Here is a 23,892-nt window from a genome sequence, read left to right as displayed (position 1 = left end):
GTTGGAATTTTGGTCAAGTCTTTTATTTCTAGTGTGTAAGCACCAAACTGGACAAAAAGCTATTTTTACAATTAGCAATTGCAAGTAGCAGATCTTTAAAAGATAAATGGCAGGTGTGGGGGATGGATCTGGATTGGTATCCTGAAGTGATTGGGGGCTTAATCCTTCCCCCTCCCTTGGTGCACTCCCAGTTCAAAGCCAGTTTCCCAGCTCTCCTATTTGCGTTGGAGGAAAAGCTCCCATCTATGTCCATGGGAGCTTTTCTTCCAATGGAAATAGCAGGTCCTGGGCAGCTTGATTCAGATCAAGAGCACAGTGGGGCTTAAAGGGGTAAAGCCTTCCCTACTCTGGAATGGGTGCCCTGCACCTACTATTTATAAAGCCATTCTTTTACAATTAGTATTCTTTTAAAATTGGTATCTTTCTAATTTGGCCTTAGGGACATAGGAAGTTGCCCAGGGCCAGCCCACACTTGAGGTGAGGTGAGACAACTGCCTCCTAAGAGAATTAAGATAATTTCAGCAAGTGTAGCTTGGCCTGGGAAGACAAAGAAAGTAAACTTTCCATTAAGTTAACCTGCACAGGGCTTGCTATGTTTAGGCTAGTTAACAGTGAAATTGTAACTTCAGTAGCGGCTTGAACTTCAGGGCCCAGAGGGGCCCCAGAAGCAACTTTAGTGCAATTGCTTTAAAAAATTGGGACTAGTAGATGCAATTTGAGTCACATTGATTTGAATCAAATTGATTAATTTTTACTTGTATATATTTCAACAATCCCAAAGTTTGAGAGTCAGTAGCACAGGTGTTGTAAAAGTGTGTTGAACTGTCATGAAACAATCCCATTGAAGAAGAGAACAGTGGTTGTCCAGAACTTGTTGCTGGTTGTGAAGGGGCCCCTGTGACAGTTCAGTCTTCAGGCCCCCAGAAATGTAGGTCTGCCACTGGGGAGAGGAGACACCAACTTGTCCTCAGGCAGATCCTCTAAAGGTCTTTATCGAAAGAGTATCCTTTTTGAATGCTTGCAAAGGATGTCAGGATGACCAAGGGGGAAAGAGGACAGGGCTCCAGTGTCTTTGACACTTGTACTCTTTTCAACTACAGTGGCACCTCGGGTTACATAGGCTTCAGGTTACAGACTCTGATAACCCAGAAATAGTGCTTCAGGTTAAGAACTTTGCTTCAGGATGAGAACAGAAATCATGCTCCAGCGGCGTGGCGGCAGCAGGAGGCCCCATTAGCTAAAGTGGTGCTTCAGGTTAAGAACAGTTTCAGGTTAAGAACGGACCTCCGGAATGAATTAAGTACTTAACCAGAAGTACCACTGTAGTTTGTAATCCTTTTTGTAAGTATAGGTTATCTCACTGCATAGCTTCACCTGTTGCAATGTTCCCTTCTACACACAGTTACTATAGACACACAAATTCTTATCTCCTTTGCATCGCTTCTCATCTAAAGAGTATCATCTTTTAGAAAAAGAAATAGTACCTCGGGTTAAGAACTTTGCTTCAGGATGAGAACAGAAATCATGCTCCGGTGGTGCGGCAGCAGCAGGAGGCCCCATTAGCTAAAGTGGTGCTTCAGGTTAAGAACAGTTTCAGGTTAAGAACGGACCTCCGGAACAAAGTAAGTACTTAACCCGAGGTACCACTGTATGCTATACTGGGGCTGTCCTGCCCCACCAGGAATGCTACTAAAGGAGCACTGTCATCTTTATCTCCTCTGGTGGTATCTCAGTCATTCACAAACTAAATAGCCATGTTCTTTCCAGAAAGCAGAGCAGCTCTGGGCTAAAAGCCCCCTGACAGATATTTGTCTTCTGGTGATTTCTCCTTGTGCTCTCTCCTTTCACCTTTCCCTCCATATCTCCCCCTGTGCACCCAATAAATTGTTCTAGGGGTTTCTCCAACCCTCTGGATTAGATTTCGGGACAACGTGTGTTGAGGGGGGGGGGGAGCCCCACTATGCAAGCAGGAATCCTTGTAGTGTCAGGAAACAGTAGATGAATGCAGCCCAATGATTGTGAGTCTAATGGGAAATATACACGTGAAGTGGTGTGTCCAGCAATAGCTTGAGCCAGTGGTCAGTTCCGATTACAAATGAACCAATACACCCCTGCAGTATTTTCACATGTGCATTTACATTCTTGCAGGTATATGCATTATTCAATGCCAGTCGCACTCACGCACAAACACGCACACACACCATTTCCATAATCAAGACCCCCATGGGTTTGTTTTCAGGTGCCGTCTCACATACAGATGCAGGTATATTGATAATCCTTCCTATTATATCCCAAACAAAATGTTGCATTATCAAATAGCATCGTTTATGCCATGCAAAATTTTGTGTGTGTGTGTGTAGCTATTAAACAAATGCAATTGAGTGCGCTGGGAGGAGGTGGAAATGGATTGCAAATAAGGGGTAAAGAGATACAGCCTGTGAGTCGGCCAGAATAATTTCTGAACTGGACCTCCTGCTGGAGTGAAAAATGACGTTTACAGGAGAGAGGCTTAGAACTAATCTTCTGAAATGATGGTAAAGTGAATTCTTTCCAGGCTCTGCTGTGATTGCTCTTTCTCTGTCTCTGTTATTCCTTATTATTGTAATGAGTTCTGCTCTCTGAAGTGGGTAAGGTCACCATCCAGATAAGATCAGTTTCGGCTGCCACAACGGAGATGATCCGATCACAATTTGGACCTGCCACTTCTAAATTCACCTTGGGTATTAGCTTCTGGAAAGGAGATACTAAAAGTGCTAACTTGACAAAAGTGGGTGGGAAGGCCAAAAAAAGAAAAGAAAAAAGAAAAAAGAAAAAAAAGATGGACAATAAATAACCCAGCTACCCTTGTTCTATGACTTGAGCATTATCATTAGAAAACCTAGATATAACAAATAATCTGGAACACCTTGCTTTCCATTTCACAAAGACATTTGGCAGTGTTAATGCTCTATCAGTGATTCAACGGATGATGTCTTAGAAACAAAAAGGCCAACTTTCAGAATACTAGAGGGAGCCATTTTCTAATGGGACTGGACCAAATGCAACCCAGGACACCATCAGAAGCTCCCACCTCAAAATATCTGTGACTTGTAGTAGTATCTTATTCCTTCCTTCTGCCATTTCATTTTCAAATGTGGAAACGGTTGGTTTCTAGTTCAAGACACATACAAAGCAGCTAGGGATCTGTAAGGACAGAATGACATGCTATTATTTGAGCCACACATGGGGTTCCCAACTTCCCAATCCTGAATTTGTCTTGCAATGCTAGTAAGAACACAAGAAGAGCCAGCTGGGTGAAGCCAATGGCCCATCTAGTCCAGCATCCTGGTCTCACAGTGGCCAACTGGATGCCTGTGGGAGACCTGCAAGCAGGCTTTCAGCCCAAGCGCTCTCTCCCCTCCTGAGGTATTCAGAAGGATTACTGCCTCTCATTGTGGAGGCAGAGCATAGCTAGCACAGGTTGTAGCAGTTGATAACCTTATCCTTCACAAATTTGTTTTAACCTCTTTTGAAGCCATCTAATTTGGGGGCCATCACTGCCTCCTGTGGGAGCAAATTCCACAGTTTAACAATGTGCTGCGTATCAAAGAAATTCTTTAATTCGTCTGTTCTGAATCTTCCAACATCCAGCTTCATTGAATGGTCATGAGTTCCAGTGTCATGAGAGAGGGAGAAAAACTTTTCTGTATCCATTTTTTCCATGTTGTGTATCATTTTCTGAATGTCATGTCATGACTTGTCTTTTTTCTCAACTAAAAAGTCCCATATGCTGCGACCTTTCCTCATAGGGGACTAGCTCCATCCCCTTGATTATTCTGATTGCCCTTTTCAGAACCGTTTCCAGCTTTGCGATATCCTTTTTGAAACGAGGCGACCAGAACTGTATGTTGCACCATAGCTTTGTGAAATGGCATTATGATATTGGCCGTTTCATTTTCTTCTCTCCCCCCCCAAATAATCTTTATTAGTTTTTCAATTAGATACTCCACATACACATATTGTATTACATTTTACTTTACACTTGCTCTTCAGAGCTGACTTCCCTCCTTCCTTCTTCTGGTTTTTTATATCACATATATTTTTATCACATTATTTTCTTCCATTTTGTATATTGTTATTCATTTTCCATATTTGCCCATAGTGTATCTATAAACAAATAAGTCCTCGTGTTTATACAATTCTTGTTCTCTGTATGCATTTACAACTACTGTTAGTTATATTAGTTTCCTTATACATTTTGCTTCTTATTATTTTCATTATCCATCACTTTTCTTAATCTTTCCTGTTATAGGGGACTAGCTCCATCCCCTTGATTATTTTGATTGCCCTATTCAGAACTGTTTCCAGCTTTACAATATCCTTTTTGAAACGAGGCAACCAGAACTGTATGTTGCACCATAGTGTTGTGAAATGGCATTATGATATTGGCAGTTTCATTTTCAATGCAGGGAAGAGGTAACTGGTGCAGTTGAAGGTAATTCACTCTGCATCCGATTTCCGCTTGCCAAGGTCCCTTTTGTCACCCTGTTCCAGAACTCCCACTAAGACAGAAGGGGGCGGGGAACTTACAAGAGAGACACAAGGCTTACAAGAGAGAGCAGCGCATGAGGAGAGGTAAGCACATGCACCCACCCACCTATTTCCCCCCAACACCTACACAAATGTCAACTCCTTTACTGGCATTAATTTGGGGGAAAATGGGTTTGGCCACATTTATTTGCTGCAGCAGTGTGGATTCCCACCATTTTCAATTAGCCCTAAGAATAATTGAAGGGAAAAAATATGGTGCCAAGTCCCATAAAGTTTACTTGTAGTTTCACAGTCAAAAGCAGGAGTAAGATGACGTGAAAACTGTGCGCATCTATATATTTTTATCCCCAATGTATCCACTGAAAAGTAAACATAGGCTTCTTCAGTCTTATAGTGACCACCCAACTGTTAAGCAGTATGTTAAGGATTTCCCATATGTAGATATATGAATTTCCAAGGAGGAGAAAATAATGTGGGAGGGGAATCCTGGGAATTTCAGGTTTTCATTTAAAAGCTATTTTAACTAAGGGGGTGGGGGAGAGAAAGCAATTTTGTTCCTTTCAGCTCTGTGAAGAAAAGGTTGAAAACATGATGGCAACATTTCTAAGAGGTAGGTAACTAAAACACCCCCAATGAATTATGTCTTCAGAGTCGTGATTTTAAAGGGCTGACTCATTATTTCATTTCAAATGTATCTACTTAGTGATACCCAGGTTTCGGTCATTGACGGAAAGATTCAGAATGTGGGAGAAGGCTTTTCATGGCTAATATGTCAAAAATTGGTTCATTAAAACTGAAATCCTATTCAAGGCAGAGAGTCAAAGAAATGTGGTTGATGTTGAAGGGGGGATGTCATTAAAGTTTGATAGAAGGTTCTTTCCTCTGAACAGAAAACAGACTGTTCCTTAATGCTCTCTGCTTTACAGGAGAAGTGGAAGTTAAGAACAAAAGCCCACGCGTATTGTTCCGTTTGGGGGACATAATGGGGATGGGACGTAGTGGGGAGGAACCCAGAGTGTGTATGTAATGCTTTCTCACTGTTACTAGTAAAGAAAAGTCCCGTCCCCCCAACTTCAGTCTCCAGAATGTAAATCTATTAAATAGTGTACATTTAAATTACGATACTATTGATATTTCTGATTTTTTCTTGGTTGAACAAAGGTTGTTTCCTTCTTCAGATGAGCTGACTACAGCACTTTTTGTAACGTTCCTCACTTTCTAAAAACACTTCGAAGTCTGCTCTGAGGCAGATGATATGGCTTTGTGAATGGTTCAAGGGCTAGCCAATGAGTTCTTTGAACAGCCCTGCTCTGAGAAGGTTGGGGGCGGGGCAGTTGCTTCAGGACTGATACAACAGCTACTCCAATCAGCACTAGGAACACTGGGCTTCTGCTCAACTTTGGAAAATCTGTGTCAAAAATGCTGTGAGTCCCTCAAAGCCATGTAACCCCCTTTCTCTGCCATCTCCTTATTGTTCTTTTCTACCCACCTTTTAGGGCAAGCTGTCACAAGATACAAGATACAACAATAGCATATATAATAGTATCAGATAAAATTATATATAGGAAGCCAGGAATAAGATAAATGCAAAGCCTGGAGGAAGGAGCTTTAGGGTTTGTTTAAAGGTCACATGAGAAGAGAGTAAGCAGAGTTCTCCAGCGAGGGAATACACAAAGGTCAGCCACCACTGAAAAGGCCCTGTCCTTAGTACCTACCAACTTGATTGGCCTAGAGAACAGGGCATCTGAGGCTGATTTTAGGGCCTGAGCAGGCTTATATGGGGGTGGTCAGTCCTCCCCCCACTGAGCCAGTTCCAAGCCATGTGGGGCTTTAAAATTTAGCACCAGCACTTTAAACTAAGTCTGGAAACAAATACAATAGCCAGTGCAAATTGGTTCAAAAGTTGTGAAACATGAGCAAACCATCTGGTCCCCACAAGCATTCTGGCAGCGGAGTATTCTACCTCCTGAAACTTCCAAACTGTCTTTCGTTGTAGTACTAAGTTGGGAGAGTTACACTACTTTAGTCTGGATGCAACCAGTGTTAGTGTGTAACTGAGTCTAAGTCCAAGTATGAGTCCAAGTCTGCTATCTCTAGATAGATCGCATATTGTGAACCAGCCTAAGATGATAAAAGCAATCCTAAGCATCTGTGTACCTGATTCTTCAAAGGAAGAGCAGCCCTGTGGCCAGCTGGTGGCAAAACTTCTGGCTAGATCAGCAGGGCTCCCCAACCAACAATATTTCTGTCTTATCTATATGAGATTTTGATTTATTTGGCCCCACCCATACCACAGAGCTGCGCTCAGGCACCAGTTTATAATTTCCCTGAGATCAGTAGATGGAAACCTTCCTTCCTTTGTGGAAAATAAATTTACATGGCCCTGTAAGAGTACTGTTTTTCTGTGTAAAAGCAGCGCTGATTTTTCTATGTATTCTGGAAGCTGGCTTTGTGCATAGCAGCACTGATAACAGTCAAAGAGGCTAATGAAAACTGCCACATGCAAAAAAAAAAAAAAAAAGTGTCATGAAAACAGAAGTGTTTCTTTCCCTTGCTTCCCTGCTTTTTATCCATTAAAAGTGCAAGACTTCTCCTGCAGTATTTTCCCCAGGCTTCTGGTACTGATGACTCCAAACTCTTCTTCCATCTCTGTGTTTACAAGCTGGCAGCAATTTCTGCCTTCTGCACAATGGCAGTGGCTTCCAAATGCTGGGTGGTTAAGAGACCCAGCGCTTGATATCCTGACACATGTGCACATATGCTGCATTGAGGATAGTGCAGCACAAAGGATGCAGTGAGAAGTGGTAACTTTGCAGTCAAGAGATCAGTCTGAGAATTGGGTTCTGAATCCCAATAAATTCCCCCTTCATGTGAACTGGCAGAGATCTGCAGCTCAAAATATTATTTTTAACCCCAAACCCCTCGCTGTATTTTTAAATTTGTTTCCATCTTTTGTTCCCACACAAATGGGCATTTAAGCCCACTCCTCGTCAGAGCTGAACCGTGGACAACTGACAAAAGGGAGTTGAGAATCAAAGGTCAGTCATGGTAGAGAACCACTAAAGAGTAAGGAGTATCATTGCCCAGGCAAAAACTGAGGCTGACAGGAAGTTCTATTTATAGCTCTTCATGGTGTGAGGAGATCCAATGGGCTGGAAATATTGTATCTCTGCTAGGGAATACTTCTGCTAGAGAAGTATTATAACCCTATGGGGCAGCTGTGTGCAGAGCTGTGCTTCCCAATTCCAGCTTATCCTATAGAACAGGCATGGCCAAACTTGGCCCTCCAGCTGTTTTGGGACTACAACTCCCATCATCCCTAGCTAACAGGACCAGTGGTCAGGGATGATGGGAACTGTAGTCCCAAAAACACCTGGAGGGCCAAGTTTGGCCATGCCTGCTGTAGAATGAAGGAAGGACTACTTTCCTGCCTTTCCGTGTGTGGACGCCATAACAACACTTTAGAAACGTGTTGCTATGCTGGAGACACTTATTCATAAATATTAATATGCAGTGTTCTTAAAAAAAAGAGAGAGGAAAACCTGTTACCCACTTTTGTATATTATCAATAAAGGTGGTTACAAGTCCCAGAGAATGGTGTCAAATGTTTATTCTCCATTATACCCTTTTATTTTCCACATCTGTTCACAGACCACTTCATGTTGCAAAAATAAATAAATAAAAACGTGCCGGTCTTTTGGACAGCATGACCGTTGGGATAGATCCAAATATAACATGCAAGTAAAGCAGACCACCCTGACTTCGTTGAAGTTTTATGAGGGAGCCTTTTTCTCTAGCACCTGAATTCTTGTTTGTAGATTGTGCCCCTTCCTATTCACCATTTTCAGCTTGCAAAAATCCCTTCTGCATCCTCTCTTTTTGGCAGGCATCTGTTATATGGATAAATCACCAATAAAGTCACTATGGAGTTTTCGGAAGCTCCACCTGTGGGAAGGCTTAGAGCTGCTTTGAAGTGTCATTTAGGGAGGCTGTGTGTCTGATACGCTTCTTGGCGGCAACTGCACATCAACAGTGGGCAAAGCGATCTATCAGTTCTGCACACTGTAACTCTTATTTATTGAGTAGCATGAGATACCTTGACGCTGTAAACAAAAGAGAAGGTTCTCAGTTCTGTCTTAAGATTCAGGAAAGAGGGATGGGAAGATGTGTTTCCATTTATCTACTTGGTAAATGCTTGTCACTAACATCTAGGCAGTGTATGCAGATTGCAGAAAAATACAGGGTCTGTCCACAAGAGACAGCCAATTTGTCATAAAGTTACAGTCAATTTTTGACTGTAAGCCTTAGGTACAGAACTGGGTTCTTCTTTTGTTCTTTATCCCAGGTGCAGACTTGAGTCTGATAAAAGGACGTTTCATTATGTATTTTGCAGAGAAGTGAGTGTGCCTGAGAACTGATTGACACCTGTCGGTGCATTGCTTGAGTTAGTGCCTCTTTGAGTACACAACACTTGATGACTCGCATCTGCATTTTGTGAATTGACTGTGATGATACAAGAGGTCTAAGCCCTGGACTTTGTTCTGTGACGGCTCTTTTGCATACACAAGTCACCACTTGGTTGTGGCAGTCATCAAATAGCAAACATGCGTGTTTAAATTGTTCCTAGGTGGTAGGTGCATGTGGAAATTCACTTCATGGAAGTCTAGGGCAGGCATAGGCAAACTTGGCCCTTCAGATGTTTTGGGACTACAACTCTCATCATCCCTAGCTAACAGGACCAGTGTTCGGGGATGATGGGAATTGTAGTCCCAAAACAGCTAGAGGGCCAAGTTTGGCCATGCCTGCTCTAGAATGAAGGAAGGACTACTTTCCTGCCTTTGTGTGTGCGGACCCCATAACAACACTTTAGAAACGTGTTGCTACACTGAAGACACTTATTCATAAATATTAATATGCAGTGTTCTCAAAAAAGAGAGTAGTCCCAAAACATCTGGAGGGCTGAGTTTGCCCATGCTTGGTCTAGGGTGATCACAAACATTTGACCAAGCCAGAGTTTATTCCAAGCTGCCTTGGCCCTGCACTGAATAGTTAATGGTGCACCCTCCCAGGTCCACAAATGTTCTATGCCTTGGAACTTTTTCAAAGAAAAGGAAAGATGAGGGGGGAGGGAAGGAGAACGAAACTGCAAGTGGGAGGAAGGAAAAATGAGAAAGAAAACCACAGTGATGAAGGAAAAGTGGAGCTATTTTGCAAGAAATGGAGGGGCAAGGAAGACTCAGATATACAATTACTATAGGACTGAAAATATTAAAATTCATATGTATTTTCTTTTTCATTTTCTTATATTCCCCTATGTATTTTTTTAAAAAAAGAAACCGCTTAGTTCTTCAATAAGAACTCCATATCAGCATTAAAGCTTAGTTTCCACTTCACAATTCTTCATACTGCACAAAACATCTCCAGCTGCACCCTGCAGGACACTATGGCTGTGCTAAAAATTTAAGGCAAAGGAGTGCTTTGGAGAGGTGCAAAATGTCTCCCTAAGACAGGGACTGTTAACCTTTTTTTGGATAGAGGGTTGCATTCAGAACATCCTCCAGGTGCTAAATGCCAGCAGTGGGTGTGGCCAAAAGTGGGCATGGAGGCATTTGCATAAACATCATAGTGATGCTGGTGTAAGCAGTAATGGATAGATATTCAGGCTGGAGGTGCACTGGCTGTACCAGTGGAAAACCAGTGGGATTCTTCAATGTGCATTTGTGGCTAGTTTCTGTTTTGTTTCAGCTAGACTCCTGCTTGACCTCTTTGAAGGAAGATCATGTGAGCATATGTTTTGTTCCTAGCTATTTTTAAGAGGCTGCTGATATTTAGAAGGATGACTTGTTCACTAGGCTGTAAGTTTTCCCACACAAGAAGAAATTGCTTTTTTTAATAAAAAAGAATTAGTCTATAGTATACTTTACTACTATATGAATTGTAAAAACCCAGTAAGCACTCTGAAGTATAGCAGGCACCAACCTTAGTTGCGTTTCAGTGTCTGATAAGACTTAGGCTGCATGTAAAAAGGTAAAGGTAAAGGTACCCCTGCCCATACGGGCCAGTCTTGACAGACTCTGGGGTTGTGCGCCCATCTCACTTAAGAGGCCAGGGGCCAGCGCTGTCCAGAGACACTTCCAGGTCACGTGGCCAGCGTGACATCGCTGCTCTGGCGAGCCAGAGCCGCACACGGAAACGCCGTTTACCTTCCCGCTGGTAAGCGGTCCCTATTTATCTACTTGCACCCGGAGGTGCTTTCGAACTGCTAGGTTGGCAGGCGCTGGGACCGAGCAGCGGGAGCGCACCCCGCCGCAGGGATTCGAACCGCCGACCTTTCGATCGGCAAGTCCTAGGCGCTGAGGCTTTAACCCACAGCGCCACCTGCGTCCCTTTTTAGGCTGCATGTAGTCTTTGCTATATCTGCTTGGCAGTAAGTCGTATTGAATTCAGTAGGGCTAGGGATGGGGTAGAAATTTAAAAGTGAACCTACCCAATTTCCATTTTCTAAACAGTACAAGAGCTGAAGCATTGCCCTCTTTCAAAAATTCATAGTTTTCTGAATTTTGCAATGCAGTTCTCCAGCCAAGTAATGTGTACAAACAGACATATACTAGGGTAAATGCATATATTATTGAAAACAACTTACAAAAAAACCACCTTACAAATATAAGGGAATATTGCTTTGCAAAAATGTGCATATTAAGCAAAATTGCATACAAATATATGTATATTAAGAGAAATTTACACTAAAATGCTGGTGAATTTTCATGAGGACTTCTTTTTAAATCACAAACCGATGTGGAAATGTGGAGAATCATATTTAAGATGGGAAAAACAAGAAATCGAGAGAAGCTGATTTATCGATCCTTAAATGGGACTTACTTCCAGGTAAATGAAGTGACCTCATTTACCTGGGAGTAAGCCCCACACAATTCAGTACAACTGTCTTCTGTTATAATTGCACTATTATTTAGCCAAGCATTGCTTAACTTAATACCTATCTTTTACTGATAGGTTTTCTTTGTGTCCCCCCCATGTGGTATTTATGATTTTAACTTGTTGCTTCTTATCGTAGCCCTGAAATTTTATAATGAAGGGTGATGTATATAATTTTTGCAAACAAACAAACAAACAAACAAACAGTGAGTCCTGTCTGTTTGGTATTATTTCTGTTTTATTTGGTGTTTTGCTTTTTTACTTAATCATTTTAAGCTGCCTAGAAAACTTCATGCTATGTAGTGGCATCCACAAATAATGAAATAAAAAAATGTAGGAAGTGTGTGTACAAGGAGAGGGGTGTTTCTGTAAGGACACTGCTAGGTGCCTTTTTGGCTGTTGGCTGGGATCCAAAGAACTGCGAAAACCAATCACATGCAGCTAACAGAGCTGGGGTCCCTCAAATAGTTGCCCTCCTCCATGCCCCAGAGCAAAGACCTTTTGAAATTGAGGAAACTTTCAAAATAAGTTTGTGTTATTGCTGTGCCCTCCTCTACCTATGCCCACCTCTCAGGAGCAAGAGGGAACTTTAATTCTAATCATCAATCCCTTTTATCTGGTAAAGGGTTTCCCAAGCCCTACTGGATCCCTATATGTGCCTTATAGAGTTCCCAGCACTGGGGGTCCAATACCTTAAGCAATCTCCCGTCAACTGATATTCTGGTTCTACCATATAAACAATAATATCACTGGCTTTCTCACAACCTCATAGCTTAGTCAAACATGAGATGTGGTGTGAACAAACAAAACTTTATTACTACAGTGGAAGCTGAATGTAGCAGGTACTTTAACAGTGTCTGGATACTTGGTATTTTATAACATGTGCTTATATTTCTATTCCGATCTCTCCTATCCTACTTCTCAGCTCCCACACCAATCAGCCTTTCCTTTCCCTCTCCAAAATCCCAACAGTCTTCAGCTGACACACAAGCACCCCTATTCTGTCACACCCCACCAATATAAGACAATGTTTCATCAAATCTCCTGCCCTCCTTTGCACTCACCCTACTTTATATTATAAATACCCCCCCTACACAACATTCACCTTATATCACATAAAATACAAACCTGTACAATTCAGTTACAATAGCAACCACCACAGAGATGACATGAGGGACAACAAAGGGGGGGGGAGGTAAAAAACACCACCACCACAGGACATACCCAAGTCTTTGGCCATGCTTCAAATAGCTCTTTGGATCATAGTAATTTAAAATATTTTAAGGACAGCTTTCTCCCAAATGATGCTGCCCATCTAAAACTGAAAGTCTAGCTCCTTCTCTTGTGTCCGCCATCTTCAGAGTTTAGGCCAGTAAAGAGGAACCTGTGACCTTCCACATATTGTTGAACTCCAGCTCCCAGGAGGCCCAGTCAACATGGCCAAGGGTAAGGGATGATGGGAGCAGTAGTCCAGCCACATCTGGAGGGCTGCAGGTTTCTCATCCCTGTTACAAGCAGACAGGTATGTAGGAAAATACTTTTTTTGGCCATTACAGATGATCACTTGAACTCTTCCCTGTAGGATACATGTTCATTTTGTTCTCTCATTTGCCTTTTGGAGCTGTCTGTATTTTTATTTAACAAAATTTATAGACCAAAAAAAGAAAAAAGAAAAAAAACTATTTGCAGGTTGCATAAACCTGTTTTTGTTTTGGAGAACTACTAGGATGAGACAGAAGGGTTAGTTGGCACAGTGCTCATCTTTGCTCTTCTGGTTTAATTCTTTTTATTCTCTGTTTTAGTTTTGTGAATTTATTATTTTTATTGCATTTCATTGATTTTTAAGTGTATTTGATATTTGTTTTGGTATCTGCCTTGGCTGTCCTTACAAACAAACAAACCCTGGAATATTAGGGCTGCAAACAGATATTTTTCCTACGAATAAGTTGCATTAAACTCAATGGGAATTACTTTCGAGTAGACAGGAATAGAATTTTCCTATATGTTTATAATGTAAAATAAAATATAAATACAGTCTAATCTAAGGTGGGTGGCAACAAAAACACCACTGCCACACAAATAGATGGCAAAAAAGGAAATAAATCGATCCTCAAATGCATATTTAGGTTAAATGTGGATCCCAAGTCTGAAATAGTTAATGACTATCTGGTCTACTATTATTTGACAACCACAAATACAATGCTTGCATGTGAGTTAGAGGAACTGAATGGGAACAGAAAGTGAAACTGCTCGTTCTAATTTCTCAATCCTCTGAAAAGCAAAAGCACCGTGTTGTGCCTTCCTAATGGACTATTAGATCCTCGTTTGTCATTTCCTACAATATACAGCCGTGTGAAAATAACTACGTGAAAGAAGCACATAAAACATGCAGCAGAAAGGAAGATATTATAGCAGCACGTTTGTTTAACTACTTTTTTTTTATCCTTACCACAAAAAAACCCACACACAAAAAAACACCTTGACATGAAACTCTTCCGTCTTTCCACAAGGCTGTTGTATTCCTAAATGGGAAAGGTTGGCGGTGTGTGATCTATCAGTGGTGAACTTTAAGTGCCTGCCTAGTTCCCAGCATGAGTAAGCCACTCTTAATAGCTGGAGCGCCATTCTTCCCCCAGATTTTCCTCCTCTGCAAAGACAAAATCCAGACAGTTGCGTTTGCATTTCGTGAGTGTTGGGGGCCCAGTTACGGAGCAGCTTGCAGAACTGATAGATAGATGGATAGAATACACAAACACACACTATACGTCTCTCTCTCTCTCTCTCTCTCTCTCTCTCTCTCTCTCTCTGTGTGTGTGTGTGTGTGTAAGCGAGCCTTGAACGACATCAGTCAAAAGAACTGGGAGACTGCAACAAAACAAGGCAAACATTTTTATTTTTATTAAAATTCCTACAGGATATAGAAAGAGATGAAGGCGAAGGTCTTCCTTGCCTAACCCACCCTCCGGTGCTATGAGAGCCCGTTCCCTCGCCTCCTGCTTAATTTCTGGAGAAGCCAATTGGCTTAAATGCCCCCCCCCCCCCGATTGACCGTAGCTTTTCCCCAGAGAAGGAGCCGCGCGCGTTATCTGCCTTCCCCAGTTTGAGTTTGCGGCGTGAGAAAGCGGGGCTGGCGAGCACCTGCCTCTTAGTCATCCCTGGGCTTGAGGATGTCCCCAGATTACATCTTCTCAGCTGTTTGCAAAACAGCGCTGGGAGGAGCGCGAGCCCCGAATTACACACAGCCGCGGCTGTCCCTTTAAATGCTGGGGTCTGCGCGCCGGAGAGGGGAGGGGCCGGCTCCGGAGTGCGTGAAATTCCTGGGCTCCTCCGACAGTCTCAGGCAGAGCGCTCCGCTCTACGCATCTCTCCTCGCACGCAACTCGCGGAGAGAGAGGGGCTGAGGCGCGCCAAAGCTTTCCCTCGCTCCTCGCTGCCTGCATCGCGCGTTCCCTCAGCCTGCTTCGCAGCCCGCGTTTTTGCGCCTCCGACAACGCCCTCCCGGTCCCGCCTCGCGCTTCCCCTCCCACCACACTCTCTCGCTGAGAGAGAGAGAGAGGCAAGAGACACCCCTGGATTTCTTAGCGGCCCCCCAAAGAAGGAAACAAACAAAGAGTTGGTTAAACAACCTCACTCGCTTCTCAACTACCAAGGTAAGACTTTTTTCGGTGGCGGCGGGCGGGAGAGAGAAGGAGATGGTTCCCTAGGATGGAATACAACGCCTCGCTCCGCACGACGGACGGAGAATTTCAGCGCGCCCACTCGAGAGATTCCCCCCGCTTCGGAAGGTGTTAGGTGTTCCAAGTTCTCACCAGAGAGAGCTGTGAAGAATAGAGCGGGTCTTCACAAGAAAAGAAAACAAAAACCCCCCTCAAAGCCTGCCCAAAACGCCTACCCTCAATATTATAGAGATTTATTATGGTGGACAGGATTTTGTAAAGTTATTTCTCCCCTCATACTGGATTTTCTCATCCCCAGAAAGTAATTTTTACGTGTGCCTGAGCGTGAGGAAAACTGCACATCTTCTCCAAATACCTCCTCCTCTTCTTTTTTAAAGGTGACAAGCACAAACTCCAAACCTTGACCAGTACCTTTAACTCGATTCATTTCGATGATCAGTTGCACTGAGCACTTGACTTTAAAATAAAATGGTTATTTTGAGGGAAAGAGGCAGTGCTGGGTTAAACTGTGGCAGGGATCTCTTTAAGAAGCCAAAATATATTTTTTTTTGTAAGAATATTAGATCTTCTTTAGGTTCTTTCCCCCCACCCCAACCCTGAATATTTTTTATCAGGGGGGTGGAATGAAAAGGGAGTAAGATGTGAAGGATATCCCCCCCCACCTCATACTACTTTGGATCTATTACAAAAATCTTACTTCCCCGCCTTCCATTTGTTTATATTAATGATTTAGTACTTGTCTTTGCCTGAAAACTTCCACTACGAGCAAGTGCTGTGAGCTTCCAGGCAAGGAGTGACCTTAAAGGTTGGTTGGATGATTTCTTAATGCAAAATAAATAAATTAAAAATGTGTGCGAAATAACCAGGTTTTTTAAATTAAAAAATCATTCCCCCCCCAACATCCAAACCTTCAGTTAATTTCCAATTTTAAACCATGAAGGACAGTGATGTAATTCTCTTTCCAATGGGTTCCAGCTCTAGTGCTGCGTGAAAGTGTCATGGTCTTTTGTTTACATTTACATTTTATTTTATTTTTATGATGAGGAAACAAAATCCCTGAAATTATTTTGTTTCAACAACACCAAACCAAAGCACATTTTTCTTTCCTCCCACAAAAGTGAATTTTATTCCCTCCGTTGTTTTTTGCAATTTTGGTTAAAATAAATTAAAGAATGCGTAGGTAATAAAAGACCTCAGAGGCAGAATAACCAATTTTTTCCCCCCTGAAACCATTTTTGAAATGCCAGGGTCCCCCTCCGCACCTAACAACCTCTCATTCTTCATTTCTTCTTTGGCCTGAATATTCAAAATTTCGATGAAAATAGCTTCTCCCCCCCCCCTTCCCTCAACCAATTCATTTTTATTCTTCTTCAATTGTATCATGAGATTTTTTTCCAGTGTCAAATGCTCAGATCTCTTGAGAGAATTTTTTCCTTCCCCCTATGACCGCTAACCAGTATTTGTGCCATGGTATATTTTGGGGACTGGATTTTGCGGGGGTGAACTCCTAACTAGTCTAGCGAAAAGTCAGAGAGAGAGAAGGATGTTATCTGGGTGGAGAAAAGAAAATGCCAAGGAAAGCTTGTCTGTTCACTGTGTAGAATCGGCCATTAAATATACCATGAGACGCCGGGGTGTTGTCGCTCTCATTTTAAGTTAAAATGGTCCACGGTACCCAGTTCTACAAGTTTATCTAAAGGTTGGTGAAAAGGCCCCCCCTTTCCCCCCCCTCCACGAGAGATGACGGTTACCATTTTAGTTTGCTGCCTTTCTGTATGTATGTGCTTCTGTGCCCCATTATTATGGGCATCAGTGGAATTATATTCCATAGCGCTCTCCTCTCTATTGTGGGAAAGGGGAGACGTCTTGGGGTTTTACCTAAGAACACCAAAATATCAGTGATACTTAAAACAACTGGGGCTGTATTAATTGATTCGATGAAATATAAACAAGAGTCTTGGCCAGTGAGGTTGCTCTTTCTGGAGCTTTCGGGGGATCTTTTGGTGGAGGAGTATGCTTTGGGAGCAAAATATGTGTATTCCTTATCATCCTTTATATGACAACAACGGGGGGTGGGGTGGGGTGGGGGGAAACGGAGGGGAGAGGGATGTCTGTGGAACAATGTCACGTCAGTAAATAAATAAATTAAAATTTGAGGCCCCCACATTTGATTTCATCATGCCGTTGATGATGGCTCCTTGATGGAGCTGATATCCGATGATATCACCGTTCTCCATTGCTCTTCTACCCTGGCCTCATTTTACACTGCGTTTCCACTGAACATGTTGGCGTGCTGCTGCTTATATAAGGGCAAGAACGAATTCAAGCGGATTAGTGCTTGGGATTTTGAGATCGGCTATCCAGATTGAGTTGTGGATTTTTCGTTTCCCAATTTTTTTTCATTGTTGTTGGTTTTTTCGGTAAATTTTTATTTATGATTGTCGTTCTTAATGGGTGGGGAAAAGGGTTGGGGGAGGAATGGGAGGGAATCAGAAAAAATCATGGTGCGTGCTGTGGGAGATTGAGGTGATGCGGGGGAGCTGCTTGAATAATGTCTGTGATGTGTCCTCTTCTGTTTCTTTTTAATAGCCACCATTATCTCTAAAAACACATTATTCTTTAGGCCAGAGCTAAAAAAAAAAAGAATGGGAGGGGATATCTTTAGTGAGGGGTTTTGATCAGTGGGTTATTAGACCCACTGCTGCAAATCCAAGATACAGAAATCTGTCTGTACTAATGCTGGTAGGGGAGACTGGAGAGCAAAGAAGGTATATTAAGTGGGGATGGGGGGGACGGAAGATGGACTGTAATTTTTGGGATTAGACTCAGGGCTGTATGGTCTTCATAAGCCCCTTCCTCATTTTCTGCCATTTCCTCCCCTGTTTTTCTATCCACACACCCTTTCTCCTCCTCTTGCCTCCCCCCACCCACCCCCCGTAGGCTTTTCGGCTCTTGACGAGAAAATTCTGTATTACCTCTTGATGGCTATGCGGCTTTTTTTTTTTTTTTTGCTTTTTTTGGGTGTGTGCATGTGTATTACAACCATATCACAATGACCTTTGCTTTGTGCCCCACATATCTGGGCTCCCAATGCATGTGCGGATCACGGTTAATATCCGAGATCTGCACGATAGGCCGTGGTTTTAATTCTATGTCTTGCATTTTGAAATTATATCTACGTGTTGGGTTGGGGGAGAGCTGATAGGCGTTGTTCGGGAAGTGGAAAATACAGCAAATGCCAAACGCACACCTATGCATTTTGCCGCCTGCTCCTTCTGCTCTGTCCCCCCCCCCCCGGCATGTTGTCATACGATTCGCATGTTGAAAAGGAGGGTATGTAACAAAGGTAGAAGGGGTCTGGAGAAGAGAAGGCGGGTGGGTGTCTTTGTGTTGTGGCGGAATAGACTCGGCGATGGGTAATAACATTTTTTTGGTCAAGTAAATGCCTGGTGATAATGATTTGGTTTAACCACCCGTGAAATACATGCTTGCGACATATTGGAATAAAGGTTACTCCAGGCAGCTGTGGAGGAGGAAAGCGTACTCTGGGGAAGATGCAGCCTGCAACACTTGAGAGTATATGGCATGCATGCAGGCACCCAATGGCGCCCTCCCCTCACAAAGGCCAGGTACGTGTGTGTCCAAGCTGGAGGGCATTGCAATACAAAGGGAGAGGGATGTGGGAGTCATGTCACATCCAGGACCGAGCTACTGTCTCCAGGCCTGTCCTCGTTCGCTGTCCCTCCAGATACTTCCTGCCCAGCTTCTCTGTGCTTCTGATCAGACATAGCAGGGATGTAATTGATCCCGTGTACTTCTGTGCTGAAGGCTGCGTACTCATATGAGACTGGAGGGCATTGAATCATGGGTGACATTTGTATGTGTGTTGCAGGAGGGTGCAGAAGAAACTTGCCTTTCACCATTAGAATGTGTGGTGGGGTGGGGGGAGAGAGAAAGAGGGAGAAATGGCTTTTTCTGGTCTCAAGAAAGCATTGCAACCTCCTTCCAGTTACGCCCTATCTTTTCCCCTTTTTCTTTTTTGTCAGCCGCTTTCTAGCCCTGCTGATGTTGCGTGGGTGAATTTTTGCTAGGCAGTGGGTGGAGAGCGTGCCTGGAAGTGTGGGGAAGGGCACAGCAGCGAAGGAAAGCTGGGTGCAAAGGGCTGACACGATGCCTTGACCCTTTGAAATCCCTTTTCTCCCTTTTTAGAAAAGGCCTTCCTCCTTGAGGCAAACCTATTTTCTTACCATCATTAGATGGGTGTGTTATAGTGCGGTTAGCAAATCTGGTAGAAAGGAACGATCTCTAATGGCTTCCGTCATCTCGGCAGACAGTTTCCCCTTGCTTTCTGCATGTGGCTGAATTTGGCTGCAGTGTTCAAAGGTCTCCATATTTTCTGCTTTACTAGCTGGTAACAGAAATGGGCTGAATAAGGTGCTCGTAGTGCAATGTCTTCATCTTCCATTTGCTTTTCCTTGCTCTCCTTTTCCTCGCTGACCTTGAGGAATTCTAGCAAATGAGAACCGCAGAAACCGAGATGCAAGGCTTATGGGGCATCTGATTTGCACAGTTTTCATAGACAAATACTGGGAAGTGACAAGGTTCCTTGGTTTTTGCTTCTCAGATGTGCCCAGGTCCAACCTCTTAGAGCTGAGCTGAGAAAGTTTATTCTTTCGAGCCCATTTAGTAACTGGCAGGTTGTATTGCTGCTCTCACCAAGGCAGTATGTGATAGTGCAGTGACCAGCTAAGCAACAGGTAGGGGGTGCTACACTTGTTAAATTGAAACTCCCACCCTGAGAAAGTAATATCGGTCTCTTGAGTTTTTGGTTATTACTTTCCCATACCCGTGATGGTTATTTTGTACTCATCCATGGAGCAGAGATTGAACAGTAAGTTTTTTAAAATGAAGATGAAGGGAATGTCAAGTTATGCTGCAACTTTAAAAGTCTCTTTGAAGCCGACAAAATGTTGCATTCCTCCACCTCTCACTGTTTAGCTGTTTGGATGCAAGATCGAGAAACACTGCTTGATTTTTGTGTAATTCGCTTAGCTGTTTGGCTAAAGATTCTTTCCCATTGAACGTGACAATTCCAACATGAAAATCAAAATATGTGAAAATTCTGCTTGGCTTGAATAATTTTCAAGGCATTTTAGGGCAGGGGCAAGGTAATAGCCTTAATTAAATTATTATTATTATTATTATTATTATTATTATTATTATTATTATTATTTTATTATTATTATTTATTATAAAAAGGATAACTGTGTCCCAGTGGCCTGTCCCATCTCTGTCCTTGAATCAACTTAATTCTGGTGTGAGATTGGAGCTCAGGTCTCTTGGCCTCTTAGCCCTTGGCCACTTCTGATATTTCTGCCGCAAAACATCCCCATGATTCAAATCCTATGATGTGGAAGGAAGTCCTGTTAAAATGAATGGGACTGACTTTTGGGGAAAAAAGGTTGTGGATTGAAGTGCTAAATGCTAGCGCCTGAGTTTGGCTTTTCTCTTTTAGATCAGAGGTGGGGAATCTGCAGACTTGTAGTTATTGCTTGACTAGAACTCCCGTCAGCTTCTGCCAGCATAGCCATTGGCCGGGTCACCTGGGGCTGATGGCAGTTAGAGTCCAAGAATACCTGGAGGGTCACAGGTTCACCAGCAGATTCCAGGGCTTTGCATGACCATGATCAAAATCTGTAAGTAGCTATTCCTTTTCCTTGATTCCTGTGGAATTAAGCTGTATCATTTTGGTGAACATTGGGCTTCCTGTTTGTGCCACCCCTCAGATTCTGGTTTATGTGTTTCGCTCTCTCTCTCTCTCTCTGTTTGTGTGTGTGTCTTAATATAGGGAGTTATTTTTCCTCATTATTTTTTTCTTCCTCCCCGTCCTCCTGGCAAGCAGCTTTGCATAGTCTACTGCACTTTAGGTGGAAGTTTGGAAGTTGGCAGATGCAGGAGATGCTGTATCAGGGCGTAGAAAGCAACAACCCCAAACAGCCAAGGTCAAAAACTGTCTTAGGGTGAGTTAGCTCTTTTTCATTAAAAAAACAACAACTATTCAAACCAAGGCACCTTTATGTGCTTAGTCATTTTTAACCAGCAAAAAGAAGTTACTGGAATTACCTCTCTGAGCATCCCTGATGCAGAAAGTTGAGGGGCTTATAAAAAGTAACTCAAAGATTGTTCATGCTAAGGTCTCGGCAATAACAATATAGTTATTGACATGCAATAAGTTTGACGTGCAAAAGGCTTTTGCAACTAAGCCTTGATCTGGAAGGAGTGTTGTCAGTGTACTGAATGTGTTTGGGAGACAAGTGAGCACTCCTTTTTGGTGGCTCCTTTTTCCTCCCCCTGGTTCCAAGTTCAAAGTGCCCCTTATTCCACTTTCCATTTTTAAAATCACCTGCATTTTGAAAATCAACCACAACACAATTTCTGTGGACTGGCTGAGTCCTGAGAGCTGATCTCCGTGTTCAGAGTAATCACATATACAGTCTTGCTGGGACTCTCCACTTTAGACTGTAAACGGGATTGCATAGTTAAATGTTGCCATTTAAAGAAAACAAGCATATTGGAGAGAACCATCCTGGCCTGTCATCTGCCACTGAGCTGATTTTCTATATGCAGGGTTGTTGTTTAAATGGGGGAATATTCAGATGTGCAACTCCCAGTTTAAAGTAATAGTTCTAACAGAGCTGTAGCAGGTGATTGCTCTGAATTTGTGAAGGTTGCATTTCAATACAGCGAGCTTAGGGTGGATAAACAGAACTCTGTAATTGTTATTTTGTAAGTGGAGAATGGAGTTGGTCCTAGACATTATTAGGATCTATAAATCAGGTTAGATGCATCTTCTTCTCTTGGTCTTGATTCCTGTCTCTTTGCAATCCCCACTGTAGATTTCTGTCCCCTCTGCCCTAATCTCTTCATCTTGCTGCTCTACCTTTGGGTGTTTCCAAACTGACACTGCTTTCAGGTGGGATTCAATCACATACCAGAAAATTCAGGTCTCACCATTATTGTGTTTTGGGAGGTCTTGTGCAACAGACCTGCTTCTCCAAGATCAGAGTTTTTGCAATAAGGAAAGTGACAGAAAATGCACTGGGAAGTGCAAGAGAACACCTTCTTTGATGCAACATCATCTAGTCTCCCCTCAAGCAAATCTGGATGAATACTCAATAAATAGGTCTTCTGGAAGCATCCTTTTTCTGGGACAGTTAATTGCAGAACATAGTCGGTGTCTACAGTTCCCCTTGCAGGGCTTGCATGCAGTGCCAATACTGTGTTTGTCTAGTGGATAAGCTGGTCCTAGGACAATGTGTGCTTGGAGAGAGAAAAGACTGCAGGAGAATGGGATGACTATGCACTGGCAGTTGGTAAAATGAACTAAGGTGATGCATGGATGTTCATACACTAGGGATATACCCCCCCAAATTTTAACTTTATATTAATATTTTATACCTCTGTGGTCTGGTGCTGCAGTACCCAGGCCATCCCTTCCAGTTTCCCTCGCCTGTCTCATCTCCCATCCCATGTATCATGGGAGATACATGGCTGGTTTCCTCTTTCCCACCCAACTGCCTCCTTGCCCCAGTTTTCATCTCTTCTCCTTTGGCCTCCATCTTGGAGAGAAAAGGATGCTTCTCACCCAGGAGATAGGGCTGCATCCCCTTATGGCCTTGATTTGAGCTGCCACCTTCTCTTCCTTAGTATGTTGTTGTGTCTAGTTGTGTATTCCTTTGCTTCCCATGGGCAGCAGGGGCTCGACCACCAAATCAGGACAGGGCAATTTTATCCTTTTCTCAAGGATTCAATTTATTCATGGCAACAGGGATCAGCCCAAGAAACCTGTGTGTGTTGCTCCCCTGTGGCAGGTCAAATGTTCTTTGTTTTCTCTTGTTAGTATTGAGGGTGGACTTCCTTGTTCCCGATTCCCACAGCCTCATTGTATTTATATACACTGTGTCCAGGTGGTGGTGTTGCAGCTCAGCTCCTGTCTTTCTCCAGATCCCTTTCCAGTGCCCTTGATGAGGAGGGAAGGCTCATTCTGGAATGCAATTTGCCTGTGTCACTTCTGGCTTTCCTGCTGTCATCCATCATATTACAGGAGCTAATTAACACCAGGAGCCTTCAATCCCCAGGAACAAAGTAGTGGGCTATCTGAATCTCATGGAAGATGCCAGTTTCTCATCTGGTAACTAGCACAGTCTGATACCATGAGAGGATGGAAGACAGGCCCCCTCCATTTTTCCAGCTGCACCGGGATGTGGGTGCATTTTTCGGTTTGGCAGGGAGGGGCATTCGACTCCCAGAATTGTTCCTTGCAATGCCCTTGATGCTGCCGCAGCATCTCCTGCATCCAAACAAATTTCCAGCAGCAGGATGCGAGCTTTAGGGGTGGGCAAGAATAACAATTGGCGAGGAGCGATAAGTGTAATTTGGGAGCCTGCCATAACCCGGGCCTGCACACTTTCTGCTCCACCAAGCCAAACACAATCTGATAGCCATGTGTGGCAGCCTACCAGAGTCCTGATCTAATCTCCTGTTTCTGATGCATGCGTTGGCCTGGAAAAAAAAAACATTGTTCCTCAAGCCCTTCATGGGCCACCATTCATATCTGGTGGTGAGATGCAAGTTCATCTTGGTGATATGCAAGTTCATCTTGGTGAGATGCAAGTTGTTCGGCTCTGTGTAAGTCCCTTTGTTGGTGTCTGGCAGTCTCTTCTGGCCCCAGACCACTGGTGAGGCCCTCCAG

General features: G+C 43.2%; 1 protein-coding gene across 8 annotated transcripts in view; it reads left to right on the top strand.

The window, feature by feature from the left end:
- The first annotated feature begins 14,786 nt into the window (after positions 1-14,786).
- NRXN3 (neurexin 3) overlaps positions 14,787-23,892 on the top strand; it is a 1,235,498-nt gene continuing 1,226,392 nt past the window's right edge. For 3 of the 8 annotated variants that reach the window (XM_079988539.1, XM_079988541.1, XM_079988540.1), the window contains exon 1: positions 14,788-15,113. The gene's annotated coding sequence lies outside the window, so the exon portion shown is untranslated. Of the gene's footprint in view, positions 15,114-23,892 lie in introns of all 8 variants that reach the window. The other 5 variants (XM_079988538.1, XM_079988533.1, XM_079988544.1 and 2 more) reach the window with 3 other exon arrangements.

Source organism: Podarcis cretensis (genome assembly GCF_951804945.1).
Source record: "Podarcis cretensis genome assembly, chromosome: 1".
Classification (NCBI taxonomy): Eukaryota; Metazoa; Chordata; class Lepidosauria; order Squamata; family Lacertidae; genus Podarcis; species Podarcis cretensis.
The sequence above is the reverse complement of the archived record's forward strand: the minus strand, read 5'-3'. Positions and strand labels throughout refer to the sequence as shown.